Here is a 20,500-nt window from a genome sequence, read left to right on the forward strand (position 1 = left end):
ATCACCATTCAAACTTATTCAAACCTTCGGAACACACAAAACAACATCAAAGCACCAAATCACCCTCGGATTCAAGCCTAAGAACTTCCAAACTTCCGAAGTCCGCAAACGATGCCGAAACCTATCAAATCACCTCCAAATGACCTGAAATTTTGCACGCACGTCACAAATGACACTACGGACCTACTCTAATTTCTAGAATTTCATTCCGACCCCGATATCAAAATTTCCACTGCCGACCAAGAAACGCCAAATTTCCAATTTCGCCAATTCAAGCCTAAATCTACCACGGATTCCCAAATCACATTCCGGACGTGCTCCCAAGTCCAAAATCACCTAACGAAGGTAATCAAACCATCGGAGTTTCCATCCGAGATCATTTATACATATGTCAACATCCGGTTGACTTTTCCAACTTAAGCCTTCTCAAAAGAGCCTAAGTGTCTCAATTCACTCCAAAACCACTCTGAACCCGAACCAACCAACATGATACGATGAAATACAGCTTAAGAACACATAAAGAAGCAGAAATGGGGAAAACAGGGCTATAAATCACTAAACGACCGGCTGGGTCGTTACATCCTCCCCCTCTTAAACAAACGTTCGTCCTCGAACGAGTCTAGAAACATACCTGAAGCCTCAAACAGGTCTGGATATCTGCTCTGCATCTCCCGCTCGGTCTCCCAAGTTGCCTCCTCCACAGGCCGACCTCTTCACTGCACTTTCACTGAAGCTATATCCTTTGTTCTCAATTTTTGGACTTGCCGCTCAAAAATAGCAACTGGCTCCACATCATAAGTCAAATCACCATCTAACTTAACTGTGTTGGAACGCAAAACATGAGACGGATCGCCAACATACTTTCGGAGCATAGAAACATGAAAAACCAGATGCACACCCGACAAGCTAGGTGGAAAAGCAAGCTCATAAGCCACCTCCCCAATCCTCACAAGCACCTCAAAAGGCCCAATGAACCGAGGACTCAATTTGCCCTTCTTCCCAAATCTCATAACACCCTTCATGGGTGAAACCTCCAGTAGAACCTTCTTCCCAACCATGTAAGACAGATCACGAACCTTTCTGTCAGCATAACTCTTTTGTCTTGACTGCGCTGTACGAAGCCGCTCCTGAATCACTTTCACCTTGTCCAAAGCATCCTGTACCAAGTATGTACCCAAAAGCCTAGCCTCGCCCGACTCAAACCAACCTACTAGAGATCTACACCGCCTCCACACCTCATATGGAGCCATCTGAATACTCGACAGATAACTGTTGTTATATGCAAACTCCGCGAGCGGTAGAAACTGGTCCCATGAACCCCCAAAATGAATGACACAAGCGTGCAACATGTCCTCCAATATCTGAATAGTGCGCTCGGATTGCCCGTCCGTCTGAGGGTGAAAAGCTGTACTCAACTCAACCTCAATACCCAACTCTCGCTGCACAACCCTCCAAAACTACGATGTAAACTGAGTACCGCTATCTGAGATGATGGAAATCGGGACACCATGCAGGCGAACAAAATCTCGGATATAAATCTCAGTGAACCGCTCTGAGGAATAGGTGGTACACACAGGAATGAAATGTGCGGACTTGGTCAGTCGATCCACAATCACCCAAATAGCATCGAACTTTCTCAAAGTCAGTGGGAGTCCAACTACAAAATCCATGATGATCCGCTCCCACTTCCATTCTGGAATATCCATCTGCTGAAGCAAGCCACCCAGTCTCTGATGCTCATATTTCACCTGCTGACAATTGAGACACCGAGCTACAAACCCCACTATATCCTTCTACATTCTCCTCCACTAATAGTGCTGTCTCAAATCCTGGTATATTTTTGCGGCACCCGGATGGATAGAATACCGCGAGCTATGGGCCTCCTCCAGAATCAACTCCCGAAACCCATCTACATTGGGCACACATATCCGGCCCTGCATCCTTAATACCCCGTCATCACCAATAGTCACATCTCTGGCATCTCTGTGCTGAACTCTATCCTTGAGGACAAGTAAATGAGGATCATCATACTGGCGCCCTTTGAGATGATCAAACAAGGAAGACTGAGAAACCACACATTCTAAGATCCGACTGGTCTCCGAAATATCCAACCTCACAAACCGATTGGCCAAGGCTTGAACATCAACTGCAAGAGGTCTCTCCCAACGGGAATATATGCCAAACTGCCCATACCACCGCCTTCCTACTCAAAGCATCGGCCACTACATTGGCCTTTCCCAGATGGTACAAGATAGTAATATCATAGTCCTTTAGCACCTCCAACCATCTCCGCTGCCTCAAATTGAGATCCTTCTGTTTGAAGAAGTGCTGGAGGTTACGATGATCGGTAAACACCTCACAAGACACACCATGCAGATAAATGCCTCCAAATCTTCAACGCGTGAATGATGGCAGCCAACTCCAAATCATGAACAGGGTAGTTCTTCTCATGAGGTTTCAACTAATGAGAAGCATAAGCAATCACTCTACCCTCCCGCATCAACACACACCCGATGCTGACCCGAGAAGCATCACAATATACTGTATAAGAACCTGAAGTTGATGGCAAAACTAACACTGGAGTTGTGGTCAAGGCAGTCTTGAGCTTCTGAAAGCTCGCCTCACACTCATCCGACCACCTCAAAGGAGTACCCTTTTGGGTCAATTTGGTCAAGGGTGATGCAATAGATGAAAATCCCGGAACGAACTGACGGTAATAACCCGCTAAACAAAGAAAGATACAAATCTCTATGGCTGAGGACGGTCCGGGCCAACTCTAAACCGCCTCTATCTTCTTCGGATCAACCTGAATACCCTCACTAGACACCACGTGCCCCAACAACGCAACTGAACCGAGCCAAAACTCACACTTAGAGAACTTTGTATAAAGTTTCTCCTCCCTCAACCGCTGCAATACTACTCTCAAATGCTCAGCGTGTTCCTCCTGACTACGCGAGTACACCAGAATTTCATCAATGAAAATAATAACAAACAAACACGTTGTTCATCAAATGCATGAACGATGCCGGGGCATTGGTCTGCCCAGAAAACATCACAAGGAACTCATAATGACCATATCGCGTCCTAAAAGTTATCTTAAGAATTTCTGAGTCCCTGATCTTCAACTAGTGATATCCTGACCTGAGATCAATCTTGGAGAACACTCTCGCTCCCTGAAGCTGGTCAACTAAATCATCAATACGAGGTAAAGGATACCTGTTCTTGATTGTGACTTTATTCAACTGCCTGTAATCAATGCACATCCTCATCGTGCCATCCTTCTTCTTCAAAAATAGGACAGGCGCACCCCAAGGCAACACACTAGGCCGAATAAACCCCTCTATCAAGGAGTTCCTGAAGCTACTCCTTCAACTCCTTTAACTCCACCGGTGCCATACGATGCGATGGAATAGAAATGGGCTGAGTGCCCATCACCAAATCAATACCGAAGTAAATATCCCTGTCCGGCGGCATGACCCGCAGGTCTGTAGGAAACACATCCGAAAAAATTCCTCACTACTAGAACTGAATCAATGGAAGGAGTCTCTGCACTGACATCCCTCACAAAGGCCAAATAAGAAAGACATCCCTTCCCAACCATCTGTCGGGCCTTCAAAAATGAAATCGCTCTACTGGAAACATAATCTGTCAAACCTCGCCACTCAATCATGGCACCCCCAGCATAGCCAACGTCACTGTCTTAGCATGACAGTCCAAAATAGCACGACACGGAGACAACCAATCCATACCCAATATCATATCAAAATCAACCATACTAAGTAACAAAAGGTCCACTCGGGTCTCCAAACCCCCAATAGTCACCACACACGATAGATATACGTGGTCCACACCAACAGTATTGCCCACCGGATTAGATACACGAACAGATGAAACAAGAGACTCATAGGGTGTATCCAAATAATGAGAAAAATATGATGACACATATGAAAAAGTGGAACCAGGATCAAATAATACAGAGGCATCCCTTTGGCAAATTGAGATAATACCTGTGATCACAGCATCTGAAGCAATAAAATTTGGTCTGGCTGGGAGTGCATAGCAACGGGCCTGACCACTACCTGATCGACCTCCCCTCTGGGGTGACCCCTAGCTGACTGTCCTCTACCCCTAGCTGACTGGGTGGGTGGTGAAGTAACTAGTGCTGAAGTCGATGGCTGACTCCTCTACTGAGGCAGACCCCCATGACGACGAGGACACTTCCTCCATATATGCCCCAACTCTCCATACTCATAACAACACCCTGGTGCCGGTGACGAGGACTGAAGAGAACCCCTAGCATCGGGATGACTAGTAGAAGAACCTGACATGGAAGATCCCTGAACTGATAGAGCACGGGACGCACTCTGAGCTGGGAGAGCACTATGTGATGAATGGCCCTGATGAGAACTGTGAGAACCATGGCCCGATGATGCCCCATGGTGAACTGGGCGAGGTTACTGGGCATGTCTGAATAGACGGCCTCTGCCGTGCTAAAACTGACCCCTATGAGGAGCACCCCCAAAACTACCAGATCCACGAGGCCTCTTAGCCTCTTTCTCCACTCGCTCCTGACGGCGAATTGACTCAATGTCTCGAGCAATATCAACAACCTCCTCAAATGAAGCACCAGATACACTCTCTCTGGTCATAAGAATCTGTAACTGATAACCAAGGCCATCCACGAACCTCCTGATCCTCTCCTGTCTGTGGGAACCAACCAGATAGCATGACGGGACAACTCAGAGATCCTTATCTCGTACTGCATCACAATCATATCATCCTGATGCAACTGCTGGAACTGTCTGCACAGCTCCTCTCTACGAGACAGCGGCACATACTTCTCCAGAAAGACAACGGAGAACTGCTGACAGGTAAGGGGCGTTGCACCAACATGCGTACACCTTTCATAAGCATCCCGCCAAGTAAAGGCAGCTCCAGAAAATTGAAAAGTGGTGAACGAGACCCCACTGGTCTCCAGAATACCCCATGTACGTAGAATCCTCTAACACTTGTCCAAGAAGCCCTGGGAATCCTCGCCCTCTATACCACTGAAAGTCGGAGGCTGAAGTCTACCAAACCTATCCAATCTGCGTTGCTCGTCATCAGGCATGACTGGTGCAACATAATCCTGAGCAGGTGCAATCGGCTGGGCTGGTGGTGCCTCCGGTGCCTGCAGTCCCTGAACAACATGCTCGGGTATACGGGCGACAGGAGTTTGAGTGCCTCCCCCAGCCTGGGAAGTAGCTGCTGTAGTAGAAACTGCGACCGCCTGAGCAAGACTTGTGCACACGGTTAACATCTAAGATAAGGTCTTCTGAAGACCTGGAATAACAATAGGTACAGCCGGTGCCTGAGTTGGTCCTGCTGGAGAATCCACAACTGAGACCTGATCATGTACTGGGGCGGCTGGTGGATCTGCAGGTGCTGCCCTAGCTGTTGTGCGGGCTACACCCCTGCCCCTACCACGCCTCGACCATGACCTCGGCCTCTCGCGGCCCCAACTGGTGGTACTGGTAGTCGTTCGTCCTTACCGGTAGCACGTGTCCTCACCATCTGTGAGAGAATAGAATAACAGAAGTTTAGTTACCAGAATCAACAGATTCGCACGACGAGAATCCAAGAATGTGAAGTTTTTCCAAAAGGTTCTGCAGCCTCTCGAAGATAAGTACATACGTCTTCGTACCGATCCACGAGACTCTACTAAACTTGCTCATGACCCGTAAGACCTATGTAACCTAGGCTCTGATAACAAATTGTCACGACCCCAAAACCAACCCGGTCGTGATGGCGCCTATCATGGAACTAGGCCAGCCGACATATTTCTAAAATAATTCGACATTTCATTAAAATTTAAATAATAACGTTTTTCATATTGAAATTTCCATAAAAGAGATAATTTCAAAACCAAAATGCGGAAATAAAAGCCCGACCTCGGGTGTCACTAAGTCATGAGCAAATACTACAATTGTGTCGAAATATAACAAGACTAAAACAGTCTGGGAATCAACTACTAATATCTAAAGGGAGATAGGAGGGAGAAAAATAAGGCTGCAATCGCCCTGCAGCTACCGTGCCAACTCCAAGACATCCGCGATGGATGAAAAATCAGCACTCGCTAGCACGTCCAGCAACCCCTGGATCTGCACGCAAGGCGCAGGGAGTAATGTGAGTACGCCAACTCAGTAAGTAATAAAGGTAAATAAAGACTGAGTAGTAGGAAACACATAAAATCCACATCAAGAAAACTCAGTAAGTACAACATGCTTTCAAGCCGGTATACGAGTCAAATCATCTCGTTTAAAATCCAGTTTTGAGGAAAAATCATTTGAAGATGCCTTTCAACAGAGGCTCAATGCGATTAAGAGTAAAAGCAATGAAAATCATAAAAACAGTCCCTTGGGCAAAAACATAGTTCGTATACAGTCCCTCGGGCATAACATCACTTAGAATCATCCCCTCGGGAAAACCTCACAGTCACTCGTACATAGCCCCTCGGGCACAACATGAATGAAGAACAGTTCCTCGGGCAAAACATCATATCACTCACTCAGGGTACCCGCACTCACTAGGGGTGTGCAGACTCCGGAAGGGCTCCTACAGCCCAAGCGTTATAACAAGCCACCTCGTGGCATAATCAATCAGGCCCTCGGCCTCTCATAATCACAAATCAGTAACAACATGCTGCAGCACGCAACCCGATCCCATAATATCCTCACAACACAGGCCCTCGTCCTCACTCAGTCAGAAACCTCTCAAGCCACTCGGGCTATCAGTAAAACAGGTTGCTCAGCCCAAAATATCGTTTTATGCATCTAATCGGAGTAATAAAGACTGAGTTATGAAATCAGTAAAACCTAGCATGACTGAGTATAGATCTTAAGTCAAAACAGTGAGAAAATAATAAGAAAAGGCCCATAAGGTCCAAACAGCTTGGCACGAGTCCCAAATATGACATTCAGCCCAAATTATAGAAATTATTTCTAAAACACATAAGTATCATATAGTTTTCAATCAAATACGCAACTTAATAGTTTCTACGGGACGGACCAAGTCACAATCCCAACGATGCACGCCTACACGCTCGTCACCTAGCATGTGCGTCACCTCACAATAGAGAAACGATGTGAAAAAATCTGGGACTTCATAGTCTCAGGACAAGATTTACAATCATTACTTACCTCAAACCGATCAAATCCCTACTACGCAACGCCCTTGCCTCTGAAATCGGCCTCCAAACATCCCGAGTCTGACCAAAAGCAATACAATGCAATCAATATAGGCCAATGAATCAAGTCCATACGAAAAATTATCAAATTATACCCAAAATCTCGAAATTCACCCAAACCAAGCCCCGCGTCTCGGAATCCAACAAAAATCATAAAACTAGAAACTCCTTTCACTCACGAGTCTATACATACCAAAATCATCAAAATCCGACATCAAATGGTCCCTCAAATCCTCACATTAAACTCTCCAATTCCAAGCCCTAATCCCTTCAATTTCATCCCTAATTTCTACTAATTTCATGCTTAAACATCTGAAAATTACCATAATCACAAGTGTTAGGCTCAAGAAACTTACCACAATGAAGAACCCCTTGATTCCATCTTCAAAACTCCCCAAAACCTCCAATCCCATCTTCAAAAACGGAGGAAATAGGCAAAATTCACGAAGGGTTTAATCTATACCATCTGCCCAGGAATTTCCGCACCTGAGACCCTTTTCTCGCACCTCCGCAGCCGCTTCTGCGGTCCAACCAACCGCATCTGCGATTTTCACTTAAACTCCCAGGACCGCATCTGCGCCCCAAGCACCGTACCTGCGGTCCCGCAGATGCGTCAAACACACCGCATCTGCGGTTCTTCTCTTGGCCCTCAAGTTCCGCATCTGCGGCTTCCCCACCACATCTACGACCTCGCACCTGCGGTCCCCAATCTGCAGGTGCGGAAACATCAGAAGCAGCAGCTTCAGCTGCACAATCTCAATTCCAACTCTTCCGATAACCATCCGAATTCATCCCGAGGCCCTCGGGACCTCAACCAAAAATCCCAACAAGTCACATATCACCATTCAAACTTATTCAAACCTTCGGAACACTCAAAACAACATCAAAATACCAAATCACCCTCGGATGCAAGCCTAAGAACTTCCAAACTTCCAAATTCCGCAAACGATGCCGGAACCTATCAAATCACCTCCAAAAGACCTCAAATTTTGCACGCACATCACAAATAACACTACAGACCTACTCCAATTACCAGAATTTCATTCCGACCTCGATATTAAAAATTCCACTGCCGACCGAGAAACGCCAAATTTCCAATTTCGCCAATTCAAGCCTAAATCTACCACAAAACTCCCAATTACATTCCAGACCTGATGCAAGTCCAAAATCACCTAACGAAGCTAACCGAACCATTGAAATTCTCATCCGAGATCATTTACACATAAGTCAACATCCGGTTGACTTTTCTAACTTAAGCCTTCTCAAAAGAGACTATGTGTATCAATTTACTCCAAAACCACTCCGAACCTGAACCAACCAACATGATACGATGAAATACAGCTGAAAAACACATAAAGAAGCAGAAATGGGGAAAGCGGGGCTATAACTCATGAAACGATCGGCCGGTTCGTTACACCAACAATCCTAAACCATACAAACTCATCCAATACTCACCCGAAATTCACCTGAGCCTCTCGGGCTTCAAACCGAGCATGCACACAAGTGTAATAATATCCTACAAACTTGATCGCTAGTGCAAATCATCAAAATAACATCAAATAACAAGAATCGATCATCAAAACTCAAGAATTTTCATCTTAAACTCAATTTTCACAATTTCTCACATAATGCACCGAAACACTTCGGGCCACCCCGGACCCAACCAAACGTGCGTACGAGTCTAAAAATATCATACGACCTTACCGGAATCGTCAAAACACCAATCCGAGGTTGTTTATCCAAAATGTTGACCGTGGTCAACTCTAGCCTCATTTTAAGTCAAAAATCATATTTCCTCAAAATTTCGTATAGAAGCTTTTCGAAAAGCGACACGGACCATGCACGCAAATCAAGAAACATCAAATGAATCTACAGGTCTCGGAACACAAATATTAGGGCTAGTACTCAAACGACCTATAGGGTCGTCACATTAAGATTCAAAACGTGACAACAAAGAGAATGGGCTTGGCCCACTTACTTTTAGTCTAGCTACTTGTTCAATTTTCTCGAGGTCCTAATTGGAATTTTTTCCACGATATATCTTTTAGGGAAACCACCAGCTATATCCAATTATAAACAGCTCATTACAAAAATTGGCCAATTCATAAAATATTACTAATATTAGCCAATTATCTATTTGTAGCAAAAAAATATCAAATTTTTGCTTTCTTTTGAGTGTGTGTTATTAGAATAGATTGGGTACATCTTAAGGAGCTTGAATCTCAGTTTTGGAATGATGTGGTGAAGTTTTGAGGTGGTTTGAAATGAAAATTCAAAGTAAAAACTGAACATGAAAAAAAAAATTATGTGTAGCACACTGTGTATCATTTGTGTATCACATGTATATCATATTTGTATCAATTGTGTATCAAATGTATATCCATGTAAACCTGTGTGTGAGATACATGCGTGATACATGTTTGATACATGTGTTGCAGAAGAAATTTTTTGAACTCGAGTTAATTACAAATTTTGATACAAAACCAGTCCAAATCATCTCCATTCTTCCTCAAATTTTATATATTGACTTATCTATATGTTTTCAATGAATTTCAACTATACCCACTGAAAAAGTTTCTATTTTGCTTATTAGATTTTGGAATATTGTATTTTTTTTTTTTTGTATTTCATCACCTTATTTGCTACCTCATCCAGGAAATTTCCTTTCCGTCTTGCATCTAATGTTGCTAATCACGCTTAAAAATATGGAAGGTGATTTTTGCATGTGATTCTTTGAGAGAAAGAACCTTATTTATTTGATTTTTTTTAATTTTTATATGTTCTTGGCTAGTTTTGGTAAGTGTTTGACTAATGGCTAGAAGGTTGGTAAGTTGAGACTTATTTGGAACATTTGTGTAAGTTTCCCTATCTTTTATATACGAAAGTAATATATCCAAGTCTTTGTGCAACAAAATAGCCATAATAATAACTATTAGAGTTATTTTTATTTTGGGTCAATACAGATGGTATTTATAATTTTAAATAATGAATTAATTTCTTAAGCATTTAACTAGTTCTAATCATTGGTGAAAGTGTAATCATGCTATAGGCTCGAAATCCGAAGATTGGTTCACATTTTTCAGAATAAACGATTATGCTATTTGTGAGCTAAAGTTAGATTAGCAAGTTTCAGGGTGCAGCATTTTGCTAAACAAAGGGGAAATTAATTAGTGAAAAGGAAATATTTGGACCTGATACAAGAAGAGATTATATTCTTCCCCCTTGGGGCGTTTTGGGGTACCTGGAGATAATTGCATTAGCTAGTTTAGCGCCAATGATGGGACTAGTGCCACCAGATCACTGTTTTGCTTCGCACCCTAGTTTAGCAAAACACTTTTCTGTGGCTGTGTGCATGCACTAAATCCTAGTTTAGCTCAGTATCTAATCAAACACACGTACATAGTTAAGGTCATACAAATTTTAAGAATACTTTCGTTTTGTTCTAGTAAAAATCTATATTTTCCCTCAAAGCTCGGTATTTAATCAAAACACACGTACATAGTTAAGATATAAGGATTATCTATATCTATCTTCTATATGCTATATTAAAAGCACGAAGGCCTTTAGTGAAATATCGTTTGCCTTTTTACCCTTCGTAAATGTGTCCCATGTTGGCCAAAATTGTAATTATAAATTATACTAGCTTTTTAGCAAAATATGTTAAATTCTACACGAGTTTGTTAAAGATTTCATTCCAAATTTGGAGACTTGAAGAAGTCCTTCGTATATTAGGAATCTCCAAGTTCTATCGGTTTATGTATAGTTTGGTGCTTAGAATCTGATTTAATTAGTATTCTGCAAAAAGTTTAAATTTACTTATAAATTCCCTTAGGTTTATGTATATTTAGGTGCTTAGGATCTGATTTTGTTTGTATATGATCATAATAGATTTTTGTGTTTTCATGAACGATTTGTGCTTTTAACTTCATTGTTGTGTTTCTTTGGATGCGCAGTCAAAGTTTCCATTCTTTTTCCTACCACTCTTATTTGCGATCTCTTTTATTGTTGTTACACCTTACCGTACTACGACGATGTTACACCCCGTAGTATTGTAGGTTGGATTTGACGTAAGATAATTGACATCAGTTCAAGGACAAGATTATTTTGAGGTGATAAATATTACGCTATTTCAAACAAGTGATAAATAAGTACCGTGAAGGTCAGAGGGTAAACTAGTGGAAGAAAATGAGTTTTGTCGAAGTTTGACATTTTGAGGTAAAATACGGTCCAAACTATAATACCCCGTATTTATGGACTAGTGTCATACAAGGTACTGTTAGGTTTTAGTTTTAATGATGAAAAATAATATAGTTGCTTTTGGTATAGGGACTCAAGGAAAGCATCCATGATCGAAGAAACCAAAAGGAAGGAATCAATCAACCAACTAAAGGTCCGGCAAGGAAATCAATCAGAGATTGATTGAAGCGGAAAAGAAGCATCGAAGATCTTGCAAGATGATCAATCAAGCTGCTATTTCTGGAAGGACCAAAAATCAAGGAGTAAACCTGGCGCTATCAACACCTGTAGAAGGAAAACTATTAAAGTCCTCTCATCAAGGAAGAGCAATGGCATATAACCTTATTCTTGGACAGAATCAATTTCTTTCCAAGGATCAAATCACTTGGGTTGTCAAATCTCTTCAGCAATGGCCTCCTACATAGTATTTATACACTTCCTTAAACTTGTAACGACCCGGTCGGTTGTTTTGAGAATTTACGCCCCGATCCCCTATTAACTGTTTGCCCCATGTTTATTTCTGCTATTGTGATTTGCAAGGATGATTCGTTTGAGTTTCGGAGTGTTTTGGGACACTTAGTCCCTTAATGAGAGCTTAAGCTTTAGAATTTTGACCGTAGTCGGAACAATGTGATGACGGCTCCAGAATGGAATTCCATCGATTCTATTGGCTTTGTTGGGTGATTTCGGGCTTAGGGCGTGTTCAGATTGTGTTTTGGAGGTCTGTAGCTTATTTATGCTTGAAATGTCGAACGTTGAATTTTTGCAGTTTTCAGATCGATAGTGAAATTTTGATATCGGGGTCGGAATCCGATTTCGATGTTGGGATTGTTCCGTAGTGTTGAATGTGAATTGTGTGCAAAATTTGGGGTCAATCGTAGATGGTTTGGTTGGTTTCTGCATCGGTTGTAGAATTCTTGAGATTTCAAGTTCATTAGGCTTGGATTGGAGGTTGATTCGTGGTTTTAGCGTTGTTTGATGTGATTTGAGGGTTCAACTAAGTTCGTATGATGTTTTAGGATTGGTTGGCATGTTTGGTTGAGGTCCAGGGGGCCTCGGGTGAGTTTCGATGCTTAACGGAATTGAATTTGGACTTAGGCAATTTCTGAACTTGCTGAACCTGTTGGTTTCGCACCTGTGGAGTTTGGATCGCAGGTGCAGCGCCGCAGAAGCGGTTTGGAAACCGTAGATGCGGTCTATGGCATAAGGGCAGTTGGTCGCAGATGCGGCTGAAGGACCGCAGAAGCGGAACCGCATCTGCGAGGAAAGGGGCGCAGGTGCGGTATCTGGAGGCTTAATGAATTTCCGCAGGTGCGGAGCTTGAGCCTCAGAAGCGGGATCGCAGGTACGGTGGACCCCTTGCAGAAGTAGAAATCGCTGGGCAGAAAAGAATGAAATCGAGGGTTTGAGTTCATAACTTCAAAAATTGATTTAGAGCTCAGTAGAAGGTGATTTCTTGAGAGATTTAGAAGGAGAACTATTGGGTAAGGAACTCTAACTCTAATTTGGTTCTAATACTTTAATCTATTGTTATTTTTCTCATCTAATTAAGGAATTTGAGGGTAGAAGTTTGGAAATGGGGGAAAAAGTTCCCCAATGGAAAATCTGAGTTTTGAATAAGAATTTGACGTCGGTTTGGGGTGATTTTTGTATGAGTGAACTCGTGAGTGAATGAGTGTTCGTAATCTGTAATTTTTACCCGATTCCGAGATGTGGGCCCGGGGAGGATTTTTTAGCGTTTTTCTATTTTCTTGCCTTAGCTTCGATTCGTTTAGCTAAACTAGTTGTTTGTAGTTATATTTACATTATGAAATTGATTTGATTAGATTTGGGCCACTCGGAGTTGGATACTCATGGCAAGAGCGTGATTTCAGATTTGATTTGAGCTTGGTTTGAGGTAAGTGGCTTGCCTAACCTTGTGTGGGGGAACCCCCCTTAGGATTTTGGTTATGTTATTATATGAATGTCGTGTACATGAGGTGACGAGTGCGTACACGTGCTAATTGTTCATAAACCCCATTTTCATGAAGTAAATATCTATATTTTTCTTTTAATTGAGCACTACTAGTATATGAAGCCTCATGTTTATCTTAGGAAAGCATGCCTACGTGACTTAACTGTCTTATCTGCTTTAACTGCTTACTTGAATACTGTGTAGCATGTTTAGAGTAGAATTTCCAATTGTTTGATACGAACTTGAATAGAACTGTAGATTTCTTTCTTGAGACTGTTGTGTGTTTACTTTGGGACTACGGGACGGTATCCCGGGAGATCCCCTACATATTTACTTTGGGACTATGGATCGGTATTTCGGGAGATCCCCTGCACATTTATATTTGGGACTAGGGACGGTACCTTGGGAGATCCCCCTGTACAGGATATTTACTTTGGGGCTGCGGATCGGTATTTCGAGAGACCCCCCTGCACATTTACGATTTGGACTACGGGACGGTATCCCGAGAGATCCTCTACACATTTACGTTTGGGACTACGGGACGTTATCCTGATAGATCCCCTGTTGCTATCTCTGTTTACTGAGTTATTTCTTCCTGTGACTTCATCTTTATTGACTTTTAGCATCTTTAATTATACTGTCACATTTCATACTGTTTTACCTTGTTATATATATATAACAAGTAGGGCCCTGACCTTCCTCGTCACTACTCGACCGAGGTTAGGCTTGGCACTTACTGGGTACCGCTGTGGTGTACTCGTGCCCTTTCTTGCACATATTTTTCGTGTGCAGATCCAGGTTCTTCTGCTCAGCCATACTATCCGTTAGTCAGATCGATTCAGAGACTTCGAGGTATACCTGCTGCGTCCGCATACCTAGAAGTCTCTCTCTATTCCCCCTCTTAGTTGTAGACTTCTTGTATTTTCTTTTGCTTAGACTTTTGGAGTTAGAACACTACGTATTTCTTTAGCTTGTGATTCATGAGATTGGGGGTTTTGGGAGTGCTATGTTCAGTTTGAGAGAGTGTTATTGTATATATGCCGAGCGGCATTTTAAACACTTTATTTATATTTACTTGTTAGATGGCTAGTTTGGTATCTTTAATTCATTTTCCGCAATTTGTTAGGCTTACCTAGTCGTAGAGACTAGGTCCAGTCATGACAGTTCACGGAGGACGAACTTGGGTCATGACAAGTTGGTATCAGAGCTCTAGGTTCATAAGAGTCATGAATCACAAGTCGATTTATTAGAGTCTCGCGGATCGGTACGGAGACGTCTGTAGTTATCTTCGAGAGGCTATGTAACTGTTAGGAAAATTCCACTTCATTTGATTTCCTTGTCGTACGAGATTTTTGATATCAAAATTCTAAACCTCTGTCTTCTATTCTCTCACAGATGGTGAAGACACGTGCCACCGGAGATGATCAGGCACTCGCGCCCCCTACTAGAGCCGCTCGAGGTCGGGGCCGGGGTAGAGGCCGAGGACGCGCACGTGGTGCAGCCAGGGGACCCGCGCGAGCTGCCACTGAGGAGCCACTAGTAGCTCCAGCTGGAGTCCAGGCGCCTGCCAGGCCTACTGCTACTACTACTCCAGCTCTCCAGGAGACCCTTGCACAGTTCATGAGCATGTGCACCACTCTAGCTTAGGCAGGGTTGATTCCCCTTGCTACAGCCGCATCTCAGGTCGGGGGAGGAGCACAGACTCCCGCCACCCGCACCCCAGAGCAACGGGTTCAGGTTGATCAGATCCCAGAGCTTATACCGGTACTATATGTAGCCCCAGTTCAGCCCGAGAATAGGGTAGTAGCTTCATAGGAGGAGCAGCGGAGGCTTGAGAGGTTCAACAAGTACCAGCCTCCTATATTCAGTGGTCTAGCACCAGAGGATTCTCAGGGAGTTCTGGAGGAGTGCCACCGTATCCTCCGCACTATGGGTATATTAGGTCGAGTGGAGTTTCTTTCACTATCTTCCAGCTTCGAGGAGCAGCCTATCAGTGGTGGTGTATGTCACACCTCCTTTTTCACACTACACCCCGGAAGGGTATAATAAAGGGAGTTATTTCCACCTTGAAGTGACAATCAGAAAGGGACTTATTATTAAGATTTCAGAGTCGCCACTTGGGAGATTAAGGGTGCCCCAAGTCACCAGTTGAATCCCGAACCGAGGGAATTATGACTCTGTTAATAGTCAGCGAACCAGAAATCCGAGTAAGGAATTCTGTTAACCCGGGAGAAGGTGTTAGGCATTCCCGGGTTCCGTGGTTCTAGCACGGTCGCTCAACTGTTGTATTTGATTGTATCTGATTTCGAAATATGTTCTAGCTTATGTGCTTTTATTAGTAAACCGCTCTTATTTTTATTTATTCGATTTTTAAACGAATTGCAACGTCGTGGAAATGCGCCTCAAACCACGTCGCACCAGTGCACCCGTGATTGTTAACACATTTCGACTTTGTTGAGATTTGGATTTGGGTCACATAAATGTGCACCCGTGTTTAGTAAGGTGATTTTATTTAAAATGCGCGCCTAAAGTAGCTACGCGTTTATTAACTGTGTGGGGAGCCATGAAATTCGCTAAATGGCACATCCTGAAGTCTAAATATTTTGATGTAAGCAATTAATGAGGGCCCCGCAATTTGTGTGTTTTATTTGGCGAGGCTCGTCTCGTCTATCATTTATTTTAAAGGGAATCCTAAAGTGGCTATAACCTTTCTATATTCTTTGCCGACAATAAATTACCTTTCAGCGTTATTGTTCAAGGGTCAGTAAATTTTCTGGATTAAATTGGGCTTTAGTTTTGGCCCAATGCCATTTCAGTGCTGCTTGTGATAACGGGAAAGGCTGCCTGGACATGGGCTTCATCCAATGAGAACAGGCCCAGATGGCCCGTCCAGTTCAGCTTACCGAGCAGCTCTGGATCACATTAGAATGCAATTTATATGTATACTAGAGAATTGTACCAGTGCATCAGTAAATCAGGCAATTATTTTGCTGGTTTTATACTTACTTCATTTAACTCATTATTTATCTCATGCATGTTTGATGGTGACTATTTAAGCTAATGTCTGTTAGCAACTATTGGTACTGGAACTTAAGCGAATTCACATGGAAAAACACTAATGAACCTATTTCAAGTTGTTCAATTGTATCCACTGCTTGCTGCAAATAATTTCAGAAATAGATACGGGATAATTGGACTAAAGTGATTATTAATAATGCAGAGGTATCAAACTTAAGATGTTCAAGCCCTTATTCTATTCCAACTTCAACTTATCAGGCTATGATGTTGCATTACTCTACCACACTTGTTCATACAAACAACTGCAATAGGCAGTCCTACTGACGTAACAATAGAAATCGAGACAGTCCAATCATATCAGAATTAACATAATCAGAATTAGAATCCATTATACAGTCCAGATATTCAGTCCAGTTATACAGTCCTTAGTGATTACATGCAACAATAGAGTCCTAATCAATCATAAGTTAAAACAGAGGAGTTCAATAAAAGAGGCATGATCAGCACTTCATTTTCACTTCAGATGCCTGGGGAGTACAAGATGTGTACCTGAATACTTGAATCAAACAGAAAAGGAGGAAGTCAGCAGCAGTAACAATTTCAGCAGCAGTTCAGGAATAAGCTAAAACCCAGCGACAAGCAATAGACGAGTATAATAGCCCATAAGATGTTCGGCAGTTCAGGACAAATTGGAAAACCAAGCAGAATCCACAGATCCACCCCAGAATAGGACCAAATAGCCAGAAATGAACTCAGCACTTAGCACAACCAGTATGCAATCAACAATCAGCTAGAACTAAGCCCCTCTCATGCGCAAATCCCTTCTGATTTTTAATGAGCTAGATAATTGGATTAAGGATTGGAATCGAGGGTGATCTAAGGAGAAATCAATGAAACAGTAAAAAAAAATTTTGATTTTTTTTTATCTATTGTTTTCCTGGAAATTTTGAGAAAACTGAGATCTATGGGAGTTGGATTTCAATTTTCTGAAACTTGCGAAGAAGAGAAGGGATTTTTTGATGGCTCCCAAAAAAAACTCCTTACTCAAGGCAAATGAATGCCTATTTATAGGTGAACTTAGGTCCAATTTCAGATTTTTCCCTTTACCCCTTAGTCCCTATTCTAATTTCAGTGTTTACCCTTTATTTTCTGACTTGTTACACAAGCAACTACCTTAAGTTTATTAGAACCTACACTATAGTCCATCCTAGAAGGTTCTATACTTGTTACAATCCCTATTCTATCCTTACCCCCCTTTAAAAATTACCAAATCTGATAAAAGTACCCTTTGAAACTCCTGAAATTACTGGCCAGACCAGAACCCCTTTTACTGTAATTGCTGGTCACTATCTTGTTCAGCTATAGCCAAAAGATCCCACCAAATTGAATTTTTGCACAATTAACCAATCATGAAATCCAACCTAACCATGAACTACAAATTGCAGCGACCACTCATGAATCAACTAATCAAACTAAACAAAAATTAGACCTACTGGAGTAAATTTAAATCAAACATAAAGACTGAGAGCAGTACCTCCACAATCAAATCATAAAACTTAATTAAACCCTAAACATGGAACTGTTAATACGATTACTAATTAAACTAAACTAAACTAATTAATGCTAACTAACAGCAACCATAAGAGATGACTAATCAGTTCAGGTGCTGAGGAACGAATTGAAATCCAAACAAAGCTCAAACAAATCGTAAACTAAACTTAGAACAAATACGGAACCCCAAAAAATAAGAATCAAAAATAGAAGTAATCAGCAAACTTACTGAATTAGAGTATTCGACTGACCAAGGGGAACTCTGACCGGCCATTTGTTTGAATCCTCCGGGATTCTTGACACGTAACATCCCTAATCGTGTGTTTTCAAAAGAACACACATGATTAGGGAAATTACGGTCCAAAATCCCCCAAGATTTTCTGAGCTAGGGTTCTGCCAGTCTAAGATCTAAAATTCGAGGAGTTTTGGCAACATTCGAAAGATTCTGGTTAGGGATTCAGGTAAAGGAGAGGGAGGGGAGTATGGGGTGTAAGTTTGGTAGGGTTTGGAAGAGATAGGGTTTTGGCCGGATTTTTGATTCGATATTTGAGCAGTTCCGGCCATATTCGAGGTAAGTGGCTATGGGGGTTGGGTAAAGGAGGTCAAGGCGGTCCCATGGTGTTAATTTGGGACCGTTTGGCATAACCGGCGACTTGGCCGGAAAATTTTGAACGGATATTCGACGAGTTCCAGTGAGATTTGAAAGCAAAGGATAGTGGATTCAGGTAAAGGAGGAGAAGAGGAATCTGGGGTGTGATTTTGGGGTTGATCGGAGCATCGCCGCCGCCGGCGGCGATTTCCGGCCGGCCGCGGACGGCGGAGGGACGGTGGGGCTAGGGCGGAGGAGGGTGGCCGGCACCGGCGTTACAGGGGACGGGTTGGTACGAGGAAGAGGAGTTGTGTTTTGATTTTTTCTGTATAATTCGGACAGTTTTATTTCATTCTGAGAGTCAATCGTGGCCATTGGATTTGGGGAGATGGATGGTCGTGATTAAACGACGTCAAAACGACGTCGTTCTGAGCATGAGGCAATTGGACCGGGCAGGGGTAAACTGGGCCTGGGGTTGGGAATTTCGTTTGGGCTGACTGATTGTGGCCCAAATTTGGTCTCCAATTAAGACCATCTTTTTTAATTCTTTTTCCCTTTTTTCCTTTATCTATTTTTTGTATTATTTTATTTTTGTATTTATTTATTTTTCTGATTTTATAAAATGCTAAAACAAAGTAAAGACCTAATTACACTATTTAACTCCTAGAATTACTTATAACTCTATTTAAAGACAAATGCAATAATTAACAATGCAAAGAANTTCGGCCTCGACCGAAATAACATTCGGCCTCGACCGAATCAACCTTCAGCCTCGACCGAAACAACATTCGGCCTCGTCCGAATCAACCTTCGGCCTCGATCGAAACAACATTCGGCCTCGTCCGAATCAACGTTCGGCCTCGACCGAATCGACCTTGTGGACAAGGGCCGTCGCTAAAAAAGAGGGGGTCGACCCTTATGGCCAAGGGCCATCGCCAAAAAGAGAAGGTCGACCCCAACGGCCAAGGGCCATCGCCAAAAAGAAAAATTCGGCCTCGACCGAAATAACATTCGGCCTCGACCGAATCAACCTTCGGCCTTGACCGAAACAACATTCGGCCTCGTCCGAATCAACCTTACGGCCAAGGGCTGTCGCTAAAAAAGAGGGGGTCAACTCTTATGGCCAAGGGCCATCGCCAAAAAGAGGAGGTCGATCCCAACGGCCAAGGGCCATCGCCAAAAAGAAGAATTTGGCCTCGACCGAAATAACATTCGGCCTTGTCCGAATCAACCTTCGGCCTCGACCGAAACAACATTCGGCCTCGTCCGAATCGACCTTACGGCCAAGGGCCGTCGCTAAAAAAGAGGGGGTCGGCCCTTATGGACAAGGGCCATCGCCAAAAAGAGGAGGTCGACCCCAACGGCCAAGGGCCATCGCCAAAAAGAAGAATTCGGCCTCGACCGAAACAACATTCGGCCTCGTCCGAATCAACACTCGACCTCGTCCGAATTCACATTCGGCCTACTCGCCCGTCCAGATCCGAGGACGCGAATGACCTCCTCTGATGCCGCCATCCCGGCCTCGGCGGCCTTCTCCAATTCTACCGCCTTCTCGATCGACTCATCACTCGAGTCATTGGACCTGATCGAACTCTAGTAAAGTTCAGCCCACGAGGATACCACTAACCTAAAGATCGGCACCCTCGATCGTGATCCACACTAGTCGACCTCCCCATCCGAATTTCTCAAATTATGATTAATGAAGTCCGCTCACCGAGCTCGACCAAGAGACGACCTCGATAAGCGGAAGGACTAACTGTTTGGGTCAAAAATTAGATTAGAGAAATTCAGCACGCGGAGACATAAGGTCGTGGTCAGACAAGCCAAGGTCGGACTGTCATCAACAACTAAGGTCGGACCGTCATCAATAGCCAAGGTCGGACCGTCATCAATAACCAAGGTCGGACCGTCATCAATAACCAAGGTC

This window comes from Nicotiana attenuata, chromosome 6 (assembly GCF_001879085.1).
Source record: "Nicotiana attenuata strain UT chromosome 6, NIATTr2, whole genome shotgun sequence".
NCBI lineage: Eukaryota > Viridiplantae > Streptophyta > Magnoliopsida > Solanales > Solanaceae > Nicotiana > Nicotiana attenuata.